General features: G+C 44.4%; 1 protein-coding gene across 8 annotated transcripts in view; it reads left to right on the plus strand.

Moving 5' to 3' along the window:
• The first annotated feature begins 9,565 nt into the window (after nt 1-9,565).
• The window catches only part of rubcnl (rubicon like autophagy enhancer), a 74,590-nt gene continuing 63,687 nt past the window's right edge, over nt 9,566-20,468 (plus strand). For 3 of the 8 annotated variants that reach the window (XM_043700357.2, XM_043700356.2, XM_043700365.2), the window contains exon 1: nt 9,566-9,706. The gene's annotated coding sequence lies outside the window, so the exon portion shown is untranslated. Of the gene's footprint in view, nt 9,707-9,778; nt 9,875-11,393; nt 11,641-11,758; nt 11,824-20,468 lie in introns of those variants that run through there. The other 5 variants (XM_087993038.1, XM_043700358.2, XM_087993039.1 and 2 more) reach the window with 5 other exon arrangements.

Consider the following 20,468-nt stretch of genomic DNA (forward strand, 5'->3'; position numbering starts at 1 on the left):
CTCAGACATAGGGACACTACCATCATGCCATAACAGCCCCTGAATTTGCATGTCATATCCTTGCTCAGAGACATCCAAAGATGTGCAGGTTAGGTGAATTGGCCAAGCTAAATTGCCCATTTAGCAATGTGTAGGTTAGGTGCATTAGTCAAGGGAAATATAAAGTAATAGGGTAGGGAAATGGGTCTGGTTGGGGTACTGTTCAGAGGGTCGGTGTGGATCTGTTAGGCCGAATGGCCTGTTTCCACGCTGCAGTGATTCTATGACCACATTAATCCTCTCTGTATCATTCCAATTGTTATATATTGTGCTGCCAAAGTGAGCACAGTTCATTCTGTACCCAGTACCATCTGTACCTCCTTGATTATTTACTCAGTCATGTAATTAATCACTAATCTCCATCAACAGCTCAATTGTTGCCAAACTCGGAGATTCCCCACTTATATTTAAAGGCAAACAGTAAAGATTGAATAGAAACGCCATAAAAATAATCCAGTTTCATGTTCTATGTCTTATCTCATAAGATACAACCTCCCACACCCTCCTTCCTCTCTTTAAATAAAAATGCAGCAACAAGTTCAATTGAAAAAAACAATGATTCCCTTTATGTTCATCATACCCCCAAATGTACCACTTTGAGGATCCCCAGAAATCTATTTGAACGAGCACCCACTGTTTGCCAAAAATAACTTTTATCCACATAATATTAGAAGGGGAAATGTTTATAAAACAGTGAGGGGGTATATATAGGATTAATGGTAGGTGTCTTTTCCCTCGGATGGGGGATTTCAAGACTAGCAGGTACATTTTTAAGGTGAGAGGAGAGAGTTTTAAGAAGAAAGACATGAGGAGCAAATTTTTTTATACCGAGGGTGGTTTGCACGTGGAATGAGGAACTATGAATAAGAAAGGTTTAGAAGGATGGCAAATGGGACTAGATTAATTTAGGATATCTGGTCAGCATGGACAGACCAAAGGGTCTGTTTCCATGCTGTACATCTCTATGATAATGACTAAGTGGTGGAAGTGGGCACAATTACAACTTTTAAAAGGCATTTGGGGAAGGACATAAAAAGGAAAGGTTTGGAGGGATATGGACCAGGAGCAGGCAGATATGATGAGTTTAGTTTGAGTTTATGGTAGGCATGGACTACTCTATGCTGGACTCCACTAGCGCTGGTATTTCAGCAGCTAAGATACTTCAAACTACACTTTTTAGGTTTTCTTGGTTTCTCAGGCCCACAAACAACATTTATTATTCTTTCCCACTCACAATATAAAAGCCCTGCAATACTGGATATCCGTCTGGAAGATTGGCATGTGAAACATTGCTAAAAACGCTTTTCTCATTGGAGCGAAGAAGGATGATAGGTGATTTGATAGAGGTGTACAAGATGATGAGAGGCATAGGTAGAGTGGATAGCCAGAGACCTTTTCCCCAGGGCAGAAATGGCTATCATGAGGGGGCATAATTTTAAAGTGATTGGAGGAAGGTTTCAGGGAGATGTCAGAGGCAGGTTCTTTACACAGAGTGGTGGGTGTGTGGAATGCACTGCCAGCAGTGGTAGAGTCAGAGACATTAGGGACATTTAAGCGACTCTTGGATAGGCACATGGAAGGTAGCACAATGGGTATGTAGGTTAGTTTGATCTTAGAGGAGGGTAAAAGGTCAGCACAAGATCGAGGGTCAAAGGGCCTGTACTGTGCTGTACTGTTCTATGTTCTAAATAGCTTTAGCATTGTACTCCCTGGGTCACCCAAGGCTGGAAACTGGAGTGTGATTTTTTTTTCCTCTGGTTTTAAATTTCTTTAGTGTTTTATTTGCCCTCAAGACATCCGAAACTGTAGGATGTTTCATCATGGTCTTCAGACTTAGAGTTTATTGCTACATGGACTCAAATACAGGAGTGGAGTGAAAAGTATATAATGTCACCACACTGGGCACCATCTTAGATGCAAGTACCCAAGTACAAAATCTTAAGAACAAGATAGAAAAAAAGAACAAAGTCAAAGGTTAAACATTACTGTTATTCTTAGTATTAAGTGGAAAAATGTGGAAAAATACAGAAATAAAGTAAGAAGTTCAAATATTGCAAATGCTTTAAGTGCTTAACAACGCTGGGACTGCAAGGGCACAATCTCCTCCTTTCTGCCACACACAGTCCATTTCAGGAGTCCCCAAACCAGGTCTTATTGCACCGTCGCCAAAGCAACCACCATCAAACAAGGAGGGAGGACAGGGGCAGGCACCTCCCTATTGTCCTGAGTAGAAACTGCTGAGGGGCCTGTGTGTTTGTGGTTCCTCCTCCAATAGGTATCCTCACGATTCACTGGCTGGGGCAATGGAGTATGGGTGCTTGCCTCTCGAAGCGGACCCTCAGATTGCTAGGTCAATGCCACCATGTTAAGTGGAGGCAGACAGAAGCTAGAGTTGAAAAATGTGATGCTAGAAAAACACAGCAGGCCAGGCAGCATCCGAGGAGCAGGCGAATCAACATTTCGGGCATAAGCCCTTCTTCAGGAATGAGGCTGGTGTCCCAGGCGGGTTGAGATAAAAGGTAGGGAGGAGGGAATTTGGGGGAAGGGTGCTGGGAATACGATAGGTGGAAGGAGATGAGGGTGAGGGTGATGGGCCGAGAAGGGGGTGGGGGTGGAGAGGTTGGGAAGAAGATTGCAGATCAAGAGGGCGGTGCTGAATCCGGGGGTTGGGACTGAGATAAGGTGGGGGAGGGGAAATGAGGAAGCTGGAGAAATCTGAATGTAGATCCTTTTTGCACTGGTGCAGCTCCAGGGCGATGAGATCCATCGTCTCCCATGCAACCAGTCCCTGCTCCCAGCCCTTGTTAGATTTACCCCGATTACTGACTCCATGCCGTCGTCTCCTGCCTGGGCCTGAGTGGGTGCCAGGTCTCTGCCAGTCCTGTAAGTGCCAGCAACTTGGGGCATGGTTTGCCCTGTCTGTATCAATGGTGCTGAGGTGCTGGTGGTTGAGAGCTTCAAATTCCTAGGAGTAAGTCCCACCGGCAATCTGTCCTGATCCATGCATACTGCAGTCAAGAAAGCACAAAACTTCCTCGACTTCCTCAGGATGCTAAGGAAATTTGGCATGTCCGTAAACACTCTTCCCAAGTTCTTTAGATACACCATGGAAAGCGGTCTATCCAGATGCATCACGGTTTGGCATAGCAATGAGTCTGCCCAAGACCGCAAGAAACGACAGAGAGCTGTGAACACAGCCCAGTCCATCACACAAGCCATCCATCATCTCCATCTATACTTCCTGCCACCTCAGGAAACAACCAACATCATAGACCCCTCCCATCCCAGTATACTCTCTTCCACCTTCTACCATCAGGCAGAAGGTATAAAAATTTGAAAACACATGCTAACAGATTCAAGAGACGTTTTTTTCCCCCCTGCTGTTATCAGACTTATGATCTCACAGGCAACATTGCTGTAAATCTTTTCTGAACCCTTTGAAATTTTGCAACAGAGGTGGGAATGGCTGGAGCTGTTTTCCCTGGAGCGCCAGAGGCTGAGGGGTTTCCGTATCGAGGTTTACAAAATCGTGAGGGGTATGGTAAGGGTAAATAGTCAAGGTCTTTTCCCCGGGTTGGGGGTGCAGAACTAGAAGGCATAGATTTAAGGTGAGAGGGGAAAGATATAAAAGGGATCGAAGGGGCAACTTTTTCACACAGAGGGTGTTGCACATATGGAATGAGCTGCCAGAGGAAGTGGTGGAGGCTGGTACAATTACAGCATTTAAAAGGCATCTGAATAGGTATGTGAATAGGAAGGGTTTCGAGGGATATGGGCTAAGTGCTGGCAAATGGGACTAGATTAGATTAGGATATCTGGTCGGCATGGCCGAGTTGGACCGATGGGTCTGTTTCCATCTCTATGACTCTATATTAGAGTTGATCTTTCTCTGCACTTTCTCTGTAATTATAACACTATATTCTGCATTCTGTTCTATTTCCCTAAAGTAAGATATAATTTGTCTGGATAGCACGCAAAACAATACTTTTCATTGTATCTCGGTACATGTGACATTAATAAATCAAATCAAAAAGAAAAGATGAAGTGAACGAGGCAGCAGAAAGAGGCACTTAGCGTAGCAGATTAAGAAAAATCATTGATGCAGCCTCAGTAGCCTTTCAAAGGGGAGGCAGGCTGGACAGAGGGAGAAGAGATGGAGGTGTGGGAAGGTGAAACAAAAAGATGATAAAGAGAGAGGAGAATGTATTAAGCTGCAGACTAAGGGTAACAGCAAATAACTGTAACTCCATTTCACAAGGAGTTGGTAAAGAAGAGAGAGAGAAAAGCACATGAGATTTTTGATGACATTTTAGTTTAATCCATGGGGATTTTCAAAGACATAGAGTGCCGATTGAGAAGTAACAGAGTGAAAAAGACTCAGAGTGTGGAATTTAATTAAGTTTACTGCGATGTTGTGACTTCCTAAATGCCATGTCAGCAAAAACAAATACCGCACCGCAGTCAGCTCACATGCCTATGTGAACCTCAATGGAAATCCTATCTTCTGTAATAGTTTTGGATTGACTGGCCAACAAACAAAGGTCATGTTTACTGCAACATTCATGGGATTAGACACAAATATATTTGACTTAGTCATAGAATCATACAGCATAGAAACAGACCCTTTGGTCTAACCAGTCCATGCTGAACATAATCCCAAACTAAACTAGTCCTACTTGGCCAATCCTGGCCCATATCCCTCCAAACCTTTCCTCTTCCAGTACTTATCCAAGTGTCTTTTAAACATTGTAATTGTGCCCACATCCATCACTTCCTCAGGAAATTCATTGCCCACACAAACCACTCTGTAAATAATTTGCCCCTCATGTCTTTAAATCTCTCTCCTCTCACCTTAAAAATGTGCCCCCTAGTCTTGAAATCCCCCATCCGAGGGAAAAGACACCTACCATCAAACCTATCTATACCCCTCACGATTTTATAAACCTCTATAAGGTCACTTCTCAACCTCCAACACTCCAGTGGAAAAGGTCCCAGCCTATTCAGCTTTTCTTTATAACTCAAACCTTTCATACCTGGCAACATCCTGGTAAGTCTATTCTGAACCCTCTCCAGTTTTACACTGTATGGTAAAATCTTTCTTATAACTACTTGTTCAGTAAATCACACTGAGATTTGTCAGACAATTGTTGAGCTTGCAGGACCCTGCTGAATTATATGTCCATGTACTGTAGTCCATAAGAATCCCTTAATTTCAGTAAACTAAGTGAACCCAATTCACTTAATTTACTTTGTGTGCTTCCTGCAGTTTCTCAATCTAACTGACTCAGAGAGGGGGGAAAAAGTGACAGAGAGAGATGCAATGAAGCAACTAATGTTCTATTCAGAACCACCAAATGTTCCAATGCACGATACAACCAACCAGGTTCTTTCGCTACGCAGTAACTGTTGTAACGCAGGAAACCCAGAAACTAATCCGCGCAAGTTCCCACAAACAGTGACGTGATGATGGCCAAATCATCTGCATTTGAGATGTGTAAGGAATAAATATTGGCTGGGACACTGGAAATAACTTCACGTGTTCTACTTCTACATCTCCTCTGCACTTCAAAAGGTTGTGGGGGGAAAGGTAAACGATCGTCATCGCAATGTCACCTCATGTAGTCATTCCACATGCCCAGAGGGTCCTGTAAAAGGGATGTGTAGTGATTGCAACAAGGTCAGCCAGGTTGATCTCATGGAATAGGATTGGGGCTGTTCATCTGGTCCAAATCAGGGAGCCCTGGCTGTCAGATATAAACAGGAGTGTTGGTGGCACAGTGGTTAGCACTGCTGCCTCACAGCGCCAGAGACCCGGGTTCAATTCCCACCTCAGGCAACTGTCTGTGTGGAGTTTGCACGTTCTCCCAGTGTCTGCGTGGGTTTCCTCCGGGTGCTCCGGTTTCCTCCCATAGTCCAAAGATGTGCAGGTCAGGTGAATTGGCCATGCTAAATTGCCCGTAGTGTTAGGTGAAGGGGTAAATGTAGGGGAATGGGTCTGGGTGGGTTGCTCTTCGGAGGGTTGGTATGGACTTGTTGGGCTGAAGGGCCTGTCTCCACACTGTAAGTAATCTAATCACTATAGCTGGAAATGTGTTGCTGGAAAAGCGCAGCAGGTCAGGCAGCATCCAGGGAACAGGAGAATTGACGTTTCGGGCATAAGCTCTTCTTCAGGAATGGGGAAACTTTCCCCATTCCTGAAGAAGGGCTTATGCCCGAAACGTCGATTCTCCTGTTCCCTGGATGCTGCCTGACCTGCTGCGCTTTTCCAGCAACACATTTCCAGCTCTGATCTCCAGCATCTGCAGACCTCACTTTCTCCATCTAATCACTATAGTCCAACAAGTTTAATTGGAAGCACACTAGCTTTAAAAAAAACAGGAGGGTTACCCTATCAAGTTCTATCAAACATTGACAATGCCCCTCAGGTCAGTTTTCTCTTTTATACAAAAATAAACAGGAGGGCCGTTTGCATTCCCTTTTTGATTTTCTTAAAAACCTCCTCCTCTGTTTTTGGTTGCACTTCAGTCCCACGCTCCTGATCTTCGGGCACCCGGTATGGAGGAGGGAGGGCAAGTCTGCTCCTGGGCCTGGCCAAACTGGCCATAAACAGGTCCAGGCAGCGGGCCGTGGAGGGGGTCGTTAGGGCCGACTGCCTGCCCCTCTTCCGCGGTTACGTTAGGGCCCGGGTGTCCTTGGAGAAGGAGCACACGGTCTCCACCAACACCCTGGAGTTGTTCAGGGAGAGGTGGGCACCGCGGGGAGTGGAGTGCATTATTTCCCCCTCCAACTCTATTTTGATTTAATCCCTGCCCTGCTCTTCACTGTTTGATCACGCAGCATTGCCCTTTGATGTGAAGGGCATCGCTTGAAATAAAAGAAACAGGAGGATAGATTTAGAGGTCTCCTCAGTTTAGAGCACTGACTCTGTGCTGGCTGGTGCTACAGTCAGTGTCCTCCTGTTGGTACTGAGAAGGAGAAGAGTTTCTTTGTCTTTTTCCCCTTTTTTTGTTGGGGGAAGATAAGAAAAAAATACATAAACAGGAGGGTCAGAGGTTCTGCTCACTGTTGAAGCCAGCTCTGAGCTAGCTGGGTCAGTTGGCATATGCGAATAAAGGGCGACTTAGTCATTGAGGTGTACAAAACAGAAACAGACCCTTCAGTCCAACCTATCCATGCCAACCAGACATCCTAAATTAATCTGTAAGACCATAAGATATAGGAGCAGAAATTAGTCTGCTCCACCATTCAATCATGGCTGATAAGTTTCTCAACCCCATTCTCCTGTTTTCACCCTGTAACCTTTGATCCCCTTGACAATCAAGAACCTAATCCATCTCAGTCTTAAATATACTTAATGGCCTGGCCTCTGCAGCCTTCTGTGGCAATTAATTCCATAGATTCATCACTCTCTGGCTAAAGAAGTTTCTTTTTATCTCTGTTCAAAAGGCCTTCCCTTTACTCTAAGGTTATACCCTTGGATGATAGCTTCTCCTACCAATAGAAACATCTTCCCAACATCTACTCCGCCCAGGCCATTCAGTGTTCTGTATGTTTCAATTAAATTCCGCCCCCGCCCCCCACCCCACCCCCATCGAGTATAGACCCACAGTCCTCAAACATTCCTCATAGGTTAAGCTTTTCATTCCTGGGACTATTCTTGTGAACCTCCTCTGAACACAGTCCAGGGCCAGTACATCCCTCCTGAGATATGGGGCCCAAAACTGCGCACAATACTCCAAACGTAGTCTGACCAGAGCCTCAGAAGTACATCCCTGCTTTTATATTCAAGTCCTCTCAAAATAAATGCCATCATTGCGTTTGTCTTCCTAACTACTGACTCAACCTGCAAGTTTACCTTGAGAGAATCCTGGACTAGAACTCCCAAGTCTCTCTGTACTTCAGACAGCACTTGGCCCATATCCCTCTAAACCCTTCCTATTTATATACCCATCCAGGTGCTGTTTAAATATTGTAATTGTCCCAGTGTCCACCACTTCCTCTGACAGCTCACTCTGTACACGCGGAACAGGATACCAGTCTTTGTGGAGTTACTTCAGTACGAGTGGAGAGTGGGTGGATGGGGCCTTGGTTTAATGTCTCACATCTGAAAGATGGTACCTCTTGCAGTTCCCTCAGTAGCGCTGAATTGTCAGCAGACTCTCTATTTTCTTCATTCTGTCTGCAGTGGTGCTAAGAAAAGCAAGTGGTCTATCTTTAAAAGAAATCAAGAAAACACTTGCTTCACTCCGGGGGAAACAAAAACAAAATCACTTCCACAAATTTAGTTACAAATTGTTTTAGTTTCACCTCCCACCGAGCATCTTCTCAACCTTAAATTACACTGCATGCCTGTGATGTTTTAAATGGTATTAATGTACAGGTATACCTTAAGCTCTGTGATTTACATATGAACGAACTGAAACCAACATGTTATTCCAAAAGATGAGACTTAACAAACAATCCAGGTCTTTTTCAATGCATAATATCAGTTACATCACTGTGAGAAACAAAAGCTCACTCACTTTAATAATTTCAGTCCGAGACGAATATCTGAATCAGCCGTTTATTTGTACACCTATAGATGGGTGCTTTGTCTCATTACCAGGTAAGGCAATGACAAAATGCACACCAAATCCAACAAACTCTCGAAATTTATACAGTTTGAATCCCCATATTTTTCCTTATTCCATTGTTTGTTCCCTGCTTCGCTTACGTCACAGATTTCCTTAAGACTGATCCCACAACTTCTGTTTATCCTGTCTTGTCCGTGACAAACTCTTATCTCTGACTCCCATAAGGGTGTTTGACGTCAGTCTACCGTAGATTATTGATTAGGCATATCTTTTCTTCTATCAGCATCTATTTCCATCCAGAGGCCACTTTGACCTCTTTGATTAGGGTTTGTTCCTGTGTCCCCGTGTAAGGGGGAAACAGATGCTTTCCTGTTTGCCCATATATCCACCATTGTTCTGTATTCACGTCTCAGGCTAACATATCCTTTCTTTTTGCTGAATATGTATTTTCTCATTCCTATTCTGTATCAGAATTTATACTTGCAGAAATAACATTAATTCATTTATATCCCACATCACACTGTAAACTTTTGCTATAAGTTCTGTGTCTTACAATCTTATACTCCCCAACCACCTGATGAAGGAGCAGCGCTCTGAAAGCTAGTGCTTCCAATTAAATGTGTTGGACTGTAACCTGGTGTTGTGTGATTTTTAACTATGTATACCTTGCTAGCTTAAAGGGTGTTTTATATGCATCTTGCTGACAGTATTCAGTACAAAAAAAAAGACTTTTTGGGGAAGTTGAATGAGGGTGATTTTCTTTAAAAACCTACTTGAAAAACAAGTGAAGGTTTCAGGACCAGACAGTCAGAGGTCAGAGGTCAATCAGGGAAGTCACTGTCATGAATATTTAAATTACCCACTTGCATGCAATGAGAAATCTATATTCAGGAAGTACAGGTTTAACTGAAAACTCCAGTTGGTTGATAATCTCTCAGTGATGTAATGTTCTCAAGTTGCAGCAACATACTGACGGCAATACAGAGGCTGAAGTGAAGTTCTACATCTAAGCCTGGTCACTTAGTGCAACTGAAGCCATTCCATATCCTCTTTACGGTATGAAAAGGAGGTAGTTTGGACCAGCAACCCAAGAGGTAAGGCATCAGTTCCTTCTCACACCCTGAATGAATTCAGCAAAGTCTATACTGTCACTGCTGTGCCTGTTTGCAAATTGTAAACAGTGCCAGTTGCTCTGGAGATTTGTGGGCCAGCAGTTCTACATAAGAACAGGTCCTGGATGCACTGATGTCAGTGACTAGATGGTGAGAAAATTTGCACTTGTTTCAATGGTTAGCCTCTCAAGATTTTGAGACTGTGGCATATTGCACCAAAAATATGTTGTTTCTACATGTGAATAGTTGGACTCCGCAGTGTCTGGGATTTTAAAAACCCTGCAAACTCAGTTTGGGTACTTTTTAAAAAAATGCTTGGGGAATGTAACTTTCTTCACAGGTCAACACCTCAATACAAATGTTTCTCCATCCTGCCTTCTGATTCAGAAGGATCTTGTCCCAGGACTTTACATGATATTGGATGGGTAAAAACTAGTCTATTCCTGATGAAGGGCTTTTGCCAGAAACGTCGATTTTCCTGCTCCTCGGATGCTGCCTGACCTGCTGTGCTTTTCCAGCACCATTCTAATCCAGAATGACATTGGATGGGCTCCATGAGCCAAATGGCCTAATATCTTCTGGTTGTCTGGTCACTAAAAGACTTTCAAGAGCTCATGTTCCACCTCCTACTCTGTTTAGATTTCAGAAGCATTGCTCTTAAGTCTTTACTAATGCCAGTCCCCATTTCCTTGAACTGCCAAGGTACAATTGGGGCCAGGCAATAAATGTGGGCCTTGCCAATGGTGCCCACATCCTGGCAGGTGAATTCCTGCATCATGCTTTCAGTTCACCGTCATCCAGTCTTCATGTTATCTGCCTTTATTTAACTCAATCCTGGAACGTGGGTGTAATTGGCAAGTGTTCGAATTAGGTTCAGCCCAGTTTGTAAACATCACTGCCTTTCGTCTGATGGCATGTCAGGAACAGATATTTCAAACTAAGTAACTCACACACCCACTGGACTATGCACTTATTGAATCATAGTGTTGTATAGCACAGAAACAGACCTCTTGGTCCAACTCGTCCATGCTGACCAGGTATCTTAAATTAATCCAGTTATGAGAACTCTGAACACATTTTGCTGTGTTTAAGTTGGCATGACCTGAGCGGCCCGTTATGCTGACTCATGCCAGCCCTCTCTTGCTTCCAGGCTTTGTCCCACTGATGAGGTTCTGTGATCTCACATTGTGAGGCAGCAGCAGCCCAGAATGGGGAAGAACAGGCTGGGTCCTGAAGGTATTCTCTCGGACATTCACTAACAGTCGCTGGACTCCCTCCACAAAGCAACCAGAAAGCCCAAAGTGCGTCTGGAATGCCATCCCAAGTGTAATTACCAATCTGTCTGGTTGTGCTTTTGAAAATTAATGGCCAATTCAAAAACTGCATTCCTTTATTCAAGGAACACTTTTTTGATTTTCTCTCTGACTCTATGATTTAGGAGGGGAAAGTATCAGAGAATCTTTGTATCTGTATCACATCACAGGTCTCCAAAATAGCTTGACAATTCAATAAATGGCTGGGAAAACTCAGCAGGTCAGCCGGCAACTGTGGAGAGAGAAACAGAGTTAATGTTTCGACGCCAGTAAGATTCTTCTTCAGAACTGATCCTCTGTTCTCAAGGAGGGTCACTGGACCCGAAAAGTTAATTCTGCTTTCTCTCTCTCCACAGATGCTGCTGGGCCCACTGAGTTTCTGCAGTGCTTTGTTTTTGAATTGTTTTGAGAAACCCCCCTTGGATAAATGGAGCAGTGAGGTACTGGTGACAGTGTTTCAATGGTGATGTCGAGGTTTACACGTAATTCAGGTTGAAGGAATGGTCGACAGGAATTTCACCTTGGTAGCGCCCATTGCCATCCAAAGCAGTGTCTGCAGATCGCCCTTTTGGGGAAAATCACATCAGACTCAAAATTGGGAAGGTTGGTATGCTCAGGTGAACAGCTCTCAGTATAGTGCCAGATCGTGAAGTCAGTGTTCAAGGCTAATTTGTCACCAGCAGTACCAGCCTGAAGCTAATGCCCTCTTAACCTCACATAGGAAAGGATCTTCAACAGCAAGAAGGACCCCTCTTCGAGCTGTCTAAAGGGATCAAGTACTTTCAGGTTAGTTACTGGTTGATTTTGTCTGGATATTGCCTTGGTTCTCCAGTGTTACCTGCTTTACACAAGTACAAGACAATTTTCTGATTCAGTATGTGGATGTACCTACTAGAGAAGGTGCAAAAGTTGACCTACTCTTGGGAAATAAAGCAGGGCAGGTGACTGAGGTGTCAGTGGGGGAGCACTTTGGGGCCTGCAACCATAATTTTATTAGTTTAAAATAGTGATGGAAAAGGATTGACCTGATCGATAAGTTGAAGTTCTAAATTGGAGAAAGACTGATTTTGACGGTATTAGGCAAGAACTTTCAAAAGCTGATTGGGGGCAGATGTTCGCAGGTAAAGGGAAGGCTGGAAAATGGGAAGCCTTCAGAAATGAGATAACAAGAATCCAGAGAAAGTATATTCCTGTCAGGGTGAAAGGGAAGGCTGATAGGTACAGGGAATGCTGGATGACGAGAAAAATTGAGGGTTTGGTTAAGAAAAAGGAAGCCTATGTCTGGTATAAACAGGATAGATCAAATGAATCCTTAGAATAGTATAAAGGCGGTAGAAGTATAGTTAAGAGAGAAATGAGGAGGGCAAAAAGGGGACATGAGATAGCTTTGGCAAATAGAGTTAAGGAGAATCCAAAGGGATTCTATAAATACATTTTGGACACAAGGGTAACTAGGGAGAGAAGTGGGCCCCTCAAAGATCAGCAAGGCAGCCTACATGTGGAACTGCAGGAGATGGGGGAGATACTAAATGAGTATTTTGCATCAGTCTTTACTGTGGAGAAGGACGTGGAAGATATAGAATGGAGGGAAATAGATGATGACATCTTGAAAAATGACCATATTACAGGAAGTACTGGATGTTTTAAACACATAAAAGTGGATAAATCCCCAGGACCTGATCAGGTGTACCCTAGAACTCTGTGGGAAGCCAGGGAAGTGATTGCTGGGCCCCTTTCTGAGATATCTGTATCATCAATAGTCACAGGTAAGGTGCCGGAAGACTGGAGATTGGCAAACGTGGTGCCACTGTTTAAAAGATAGTAAAGAAAAGCCAGGGAACTACAGATTGGTGAACCTGACATTGATGGTAGAGCAGTTATATTAGATTAGATTACTTACAGTGTGGAAACAGGCCCTTCGGCCCAACAAGTCCACACTGCCCCGCCAAAGCGCAACCCACCCATACCCCTACATCTACGCCTTACCCTACACTACGGGCAATTTAGCATGGCCAATTCACCTGACCTGCACATCTTTGGACTGTGGGAGGAAACCGGAGCACCCAGAGGAAACCCACGCAGACACGTGGAGAATGTGCAAACTCCACACAGTCAGTCGCCTGAGGCGGGAATTGAACCCGGGTCTGTGGCGCTGTGAGGCAGCAGTGCTAACCACAGTGCCACCGTACCACCCACAAGTTGTTGGAAGGAATCCTGGGGGACAGGATTTAAAAGTATTTGGAAAGGCAAGGACTGATTAGGGATAGTCAACATGGCTTTGTGGGTGGGAAATCATGTCTCACAAACTTGATTGAGATTTTTGAAGAAGTAGCAAAGAGGTTTGATGAGGGCAGAGCAGTAGATGTGATCTATATGAATTTCAGTAAGGCGTTCAACAAGATTCCTCATGGTAGACTGGTTAGCCAGGTTAGATCACATGGAATACAGAGGGAACTAGCCATTTGGATACAGAACTGGCTCAAATGTAGAAAACAGAAGGTGGTGCTGGAAGGTTGCTTTTCAGTCTGGAGGCCTGTGACCAGTGGTGTGCCACAAGGATCAGTGCTGGGTCCACTACTTTTCATCATTTATATAAACAATTTAGATGTAAACATAGGAGGTATAGTTAGTAAGTTTGCAGATAATACCAAAATTGGAGGTGTAACGGACAGTGAAGAATGTTACCTCAGATTACAACAGGATCTTGATCAGATGGGCCAAGGGGCTGAGAAATGGCGTTTAATTTAGATAAATGCGAGGTGCTGCATTTTTGAAAAGCAAATCTTAGCAGGACTTATACACTTAATGGTAAGGTCCTAGGGACTGTTGCTGAACAAAGAGACCTTGGAGTGTAGGTTCATAGCTCCTTGAAAATGGAGGCGCAGGTAGATAGGATAGTGAAGAAGGCGTTTGGTATGCTTTCCTTTATTGGTCAGAGTATTGAGTACAGGAGTCGGGAGGTCATGTTGAGGCTCTACAGGACATTGGTTAGGCCACTGTTGGAATATTGCGTGCAATTCTGGTCTCCTTCCTATCAGAAAGATGTTGTGAAACTTGAAAGGGTTCAGAAAAGATTTACAAGGATGTTACCAGGGTTGGAGGACTTGAGCTATAGGGAGAGGCTGAATAAGCTGGGACTATTTTGCCTGGAGCATCGGAGGCTGATGGGTGACCTCAGAGAGGTTTATAAAATCATGATGGGCAAGGATAGGGTAAATAGACAAGGTCTTTTCTCCAGGATCGCAGAATCCACAACTAGAGGGCATAGGTTTAGGGTGAGGGGGAAAGTTTTAAAAGGGACCCAAGGGACAGCTTTTTAACAGAGAGGGTGGTACGTGTATGGTATGGGCTGCCGGAGGAAGTAGTGGAGGCTAGTATAGCTACAACATTTAAAAGGCATCTGGAACTGTATAATGAATTGGAAGGGTTTAGAGGGATTGGGCCAAGTGCTGGCAAATGGGATTAGATTAGGTGGGGATATCTGGTCAGCATGGATGGGTTGGACCGAAGGGTCTGTTCCATTGTTGTACATCTCTATGACTGAGTATTTAAAGCTGTGAAAGTCTACCAGGGGTTGTACTGAATCAGTTTAGCCAAATTCAAAGCTTTTGCATAAACATAAATAAATCTGAAATAAAACCATGCTGGAGAAACTCAGCAGGTCTGGCAGCATCTGCGGAGAGAGTTAACATTTTGAGTCTGATATGACGTATCTTTTTTTTTATGCTGTAGACAAGGCGAGGAGGAGGAGGAGGAAGTAGAACAGCTTGTCAGAGTTCCTCATTCACCAACAGTGCCATAGATAATGTTGCTCCTGTTACTATCACAACACAAAAATGCAAGCCATCGCAAAATACACACTCCAAAGTGAACCTGTTATTCATGTATCAACTATTTCCCCTTGTGCAATCCCTTAGCGCCTGCCTCTCAGCACCTTTACCTGTACTAGTACTGCTGTGTTTCAGTTAGTTAGTTCAGTTGGCTGATTTGTGTTACATAGTGACACCAACATAGAGTCATAGAGATGTACAGCATGGAAACAAACCCTTCAGTCCAATTCGTCTATGCCGACCAGATATCCCAACCCAATCTAGTCCCATTTTCCAGCACTTGGCCCATATCCCTCCAAACCCTTCCTATTCATATACCCATCCAGATGCCTTTTAAATGTTGCAATTGTACCAGCATCAACCACATCCTCTGGCAGCTCATTCCATACACGTACCACCCTCTGCGTGAAAAAGTTGCCCCTTAGGTCTCTTTTACATCTTTCCCCTCTCACCCTAAACCTATGCCCTCTAGTTCTGGACTCCCTGACCCCAGGGAAAAGGCCTTGTCTATTTATCCTATTCATGCCCTGCATGATTTTATAAACAACTATAAGGTCGCCCCTCAGCCTCCGACGCTGCAGGGAAAACAGCCCCAGCCTATTCAACCTCTCCCTGTAGCTCAAACCCTCTAACACCAGCAACATCTTTGTAAATCTTTTCTGAATCCTTTCAAGTTTTACAACAGTGTGGGGTTCAATTCCCTTGCAGGCAGTCATCATGAAGGTCCCACCTCTCCCCTTGCTGGAAGCCTGTGGTGACCCTTAGGTCAAACCACCACCAGTCGTGTCTGTTTCTTTCTTTCTCTCTCTCTCTCTCTCTCTCTCTCTCTCTCTCTGAGAGAGCAGTCCTATGCTCCTGTGGGACTATGGAGATTTTACCTTTAGGCAGCATCACTGCAGCATGGCAGGTGGAGGTCTGCAGTGAAGGAGATCCCTGGTGTCCTTGTAGGATGACCATGTGTATCTCCGAGCCTAGAGGATACAGTTGTGGACTACACCATCTTGCCACGTACACCAGTAATCTGTAATCAATCACAGCAGCGCTGGCTAGGATGTTAGTTCATCACATTTATAGCATTAACAGATAACTCCCTAAAAGTCCTTCATAATGGAGTCAACAGAAACTATGGTGGTCAGATTTTGGTGGTCCATGTTTAGAAAGTGCACCACTGTAATAAAAACTTACAAAAGGTAAATATCAGAGGCACGTTTCATGCTTCAACTGGACTGGAGGCCTGTGACCAGCGGTGTTCCACAGGATTTGGTCTGGATTCTCTTTTGTTTGTCATTTATATCAATGATTTGGATGAGAATATAAAAGGCATGGTTAGGAAGTTTGTGGAGACACCAAAAATGGTTGCATTGTAGATAGTGAAGAATGTTTTCTAAGATTACAAAGAAATCTTGAACAAATGCTTTAAATTGAGGGGTGATAGATATAGGACAGATGTCAGATGTAGTTTCTTTACTCAGTAGTAGGGGTACGGAACACACTGCCTGCAACAGTAGTAGTCTCACCAACTTTAAGGGCATTTAAATGGTTGTTGGATAGACATATGGATGAGAATGGAATAGTGTCGGAGAGATGTAAATGAGTCAATGGGCTGAAAAACAGTAGATGGATCTCAATCTGGATAAATACGAGATATTACATTTTGGTACAACAAGCGGGGCAGGATATACAATGAATGATAGGGCCTTGGGGAGTGTTATAGAACAGAGGGACCTAATGATTCAGGTACCTAATTCTTTAACGTTTGTGTCACATAGACAGGGTGATTAAGAAGGGCTTTAGCACACTTTCCTTAATTTCTCAGACCTTTGAGCATGGGAGTTGGGACGCCATGTACAGGACGTTGGTGAGGCCTCTTTTGGAATACTCTGTCCAGTTCTGGTTGCTTCCCTGTCTGAACAAAATTAAGCTAGACAGGGTTCGGAAGAGATTGCCTGATATGGAAGGTTTGAGTTATAAAGAAAGGCTGGATAAGCTGGACTTCTAACACTGGAACGTAGGAGATTAAGAGATGACCTTATAGAGGTTTATAAAATCATGAGGGGTATGGATAGGGTTAATGGCAGGCGTCTTTTCCCTAGGATGGAGGATTTCAAGACTAGGGGGCATGTTTTTAAAGGTGAGAAGAGAGAGGTTTAAAATAAAAAGACATGCGAAACAAACCTTTTACACAGAGAGCGGTTTGCATGTGGAATGAACTTCCTGAGGAAGCTGTGGATGCAGGCACAGTTGCGGGCAACGCGTAAAAAGACACTTAGATAATCATAGAATAGAATCCAGACAGTGTGGAAACAGGCCACTTAGCCCAACAAGTCCATACTGACCCACCAAAGAGTTACCCACCCAGACTCATTCCCCTACTCCTGACTAATGCATCTAACCTAGACATCCCTAAACACTAATCTGCACATTGTTAGATTATGGAGGAAACCAGAGCACCTGGAGGAAATTCACACAGAATGTGCAAACTCCACACACGCAGTAGCCCGAGGCTGGAATCAAACCCGAGTCCCTGGTGCTGTGAGGCGGTCGTGCTAACCACTGAGCTACCATGTCAGTGGATGAATAGGAAAGATTTGGGGGGGATATAGGCCAGGAACAGACAAGTGGGACGAATTAAGTTTGGAATTACATTTGGCGTGGACCAAAGGGTCTGTATCTGTGCTTTATGACTCTATAACACTTGGCTATTTGGGAAGTGAGGGTGAATACTCTTTTCTTGAGGTTTAAGCCACTGTCACTCGCCTCAGTGAACGTGTGAAAGGGAAGATTATTGGTCTGTTGGGAGACCCAGTGAGCCCATTTTCACACTAGAACTCACAGCTCTGAGGACAACAGACTAGGCTTGCATGATCATACAGCACACGTGGTTTTATTTGTAACTCGGAGTCAAGGAATGTGCCTGGGAGCAGCAACCCTGGGCAACATTCAGACTGATGTTATTCCAAAGTCGTGCATTTACATCGCACCTTTCACAGCCCCAGCACAGCTCAAAGTCCTCTATGGCAACCCAAGTCTTTTTGAAATATAGTCTCGGTTATAGTCAGAATACGATAACGGCTTGCTTCTGCATTGGCAATGGCCAGGGCATCCAGGAAAACTCTCTTGTCCTTCTTCACAAAAACTAGCACCATGGGATGGTTTATCTGAGGGCAGACGGGGCCTTGGTTTAACAACTTAACCAAAGGACAGGACAGGAAGGTTTAAGGCATACGGAGAAGTTGGATAAACTGGACTTTCACCTGGATCATAGAGGTGACCTTCTGGAAGTCTGTAAAATCATGAGGCATAGATAAAATAGACATTACGACAGCTTTTTCCCCCCTGGTAAGGGAGTCTCAAACCAGAAAGTCTCGGTTTAAGGTGAGAGAGGAGAGATACAAAAGGGGCAATTCTTTCCTTGCAGAGGTGGACAAGTGGCAGGGATGTGTTGCTAGAGGTAGTGGCGGAAGCGAAAACAATTCTATCATTAAGAAACACTTAGACAGGTACATGAATGGGATAGGTATGGAGGGATGTGGACCCAGTGCAGGTAAACGGGGCTAGTTTTATTGCGAAAACTGGGTGGCATAAGCAAGTTGGGCCAAAGAGCATGTTGTAGACTTCTAATACTCTATGCCAGCATCTCTGACAGTGCTACGGTCCTGCACTAGAATTACAACTTTAGTTATAGCTTAAAAAAAAAATCACACAGCACCAGGTTACAGTCCAACAGGTTTATTTGGAGGCACTAGCTTTCAAGGCACTGCCACTTCATCATCAGGTGGTTGTGGAGCAGGACCGGAAGACTCAGAATTTATAGCAAAAGGGTTACAGTGTCACAGACCTGGAACGATATATTAAACAAACTTAGATTAAGTTGTGCATCTTTTAGGATGGGATATGCTGGTTTAAGCTCTTTAATATGTAAATTTGAGAACTCCTTTGAAGTTGCAATCTCAAGGTGGCTTCAGTTTATTTAGCAATAGGGGTTATTTTAACTCAGACAATGTATTAAAAAGGTGTGAACTTAAAGTCTGTCCCAATGTTGAGTCAGTTTTATTTCCTAATTGAGACTACAGAACGTTACATGGATCTATGCAGTTTTTGAGCAAAGTAAAATATAGATCCATCCCATAAATTTACGTGCCCGTGCATGCAGGAGAGCCAGAGTTGGGGGGTGGAGGGGGGTTGGTGGTGTGTGAGTGCGTGCATGAAAGTGTGATATGAGAGTGAGAGTGAGAGTGAGAGTGAGAGTGAGAGTGAGAGTGAGAGTGAGAGTGAGAGAGTGAGAGTGAGAGTGAGAGTGAGAGTGAGAGTGAGAGTGAGAGTGAGAGTGAGAGTGAGAGTGAGAGTGAGAGTGAGAGTGAGAGTGAGAGTGTGAGAGTGAGAGTGAGAGTGAGAGTGAGAGTGAGAGTGAGAGAGAGAAAATGAATATCTGCATGAATGCGTAGGTGTGTGTGAGAGACAGTGTGTATAGTGCGGGGGGGGTGTCACCTGTAATGTGACATGAACCCAAGTCCTCATGGGCCCCGAACCTGGCTATCAGCCTCTGCTCGGCCACTTTGCATTATTGCTTGTCTGGAAGTCTGCATTGGAGGATGGTCACCTGAAGGTCCGAGGCCGAATGTCTGCATGGCTGAAGTGTTCCCCAACTTGGAGAAAACACTCCTGTCTGGTGATCATTGCGCTGTGTCCATTCATCCGTTGTTGACGAGACTGAGCAGACACTGCAATGTACCATGCCTCAGGGCATTCCTGCCTGCAGCGTATGAGATAGGCAACATTGGCCAAGTCCCCCGAGCACTTGCCATGTACATAGTGGGAGGTGTCCCCACATGTAATGCTGGTGTCAGTGTCGACACTCTGACATGTCTTGCAATAGCTGCTGTGACATGGTTGTACGGTGTCATGGTCGATGTTTTCCTGAAGGCTGGGCAGTTTGCGGTGAACAATGATCTGTTTGAGGTTTGGTGGTTGTTTAATGGCAAGTGGAGGCGTGAGGAAGGTTTTGGCAAGGTGCTTATCCTCATCGATGATGTGTTGCAGGCCACGAAGAATATGGCATAGCCTTTCCGCTCCCAGGAAGTACTAGACAACAAAGGGTACCCTATTGGTTGCATCCCATGTCTGTCTCCTGAGGAGGTCATTGCGGTTTCTGGGAACTGGCGGTGGATGAGTTGAGCATCGTACTCTGTTCTTAGGAGGGCATCCTTGAGCACTTTCAGGTGTCCATGATATTCCTCCTCATCTGAGCAGATCCTGTGTATGCAGAGGGCTTGTCTGTAGGGGATAGCAGTTTTAATGTTTCGGATGGAAGCTGGAGAAGTGAGGTTATCCATGGGTTTGCGGTAGAGTGAGGTGCTGAGGTGTCCATCCTTGATGGAGATGCATGTGCCCAAGAATGAGACAGATACTAAAGTGTAGTCCATGGCAAGTCTGATGTTGGGATGAAACTCATTGATATCACTATTTGTTTCAATGACTCCTCGTCATGGGTCCAGCGGAAGAAAACGTCATTAATATATCTGGTGTATAGTGTTGGTTGGAGGACCTGTGCAGAAAAGAAGTCTTGTTTGAACCGGTGCATAAAAACGTTGGCATATTGGG

Source organism: Chiloscyllium plagiosum, unplaced genomic scaffold (assembly GCF_037043375.1).
Source record: "Chiloscyllium plagiosum isolate Xiang-an unplaced genomic scaffold, Cpla_swu_hap1 HiC_scaffold_12, whole genome shotgun sequence".
In the NCBI taxonomy this organism is placed as follows: domain Eukaryota; kingdom Metazoa; phylum Chordata; class Chondrichthyes; order Orectolobiformes; family Hemiscylliidae; genus Chiloscyllium; species Chiloscyllium plagiosum.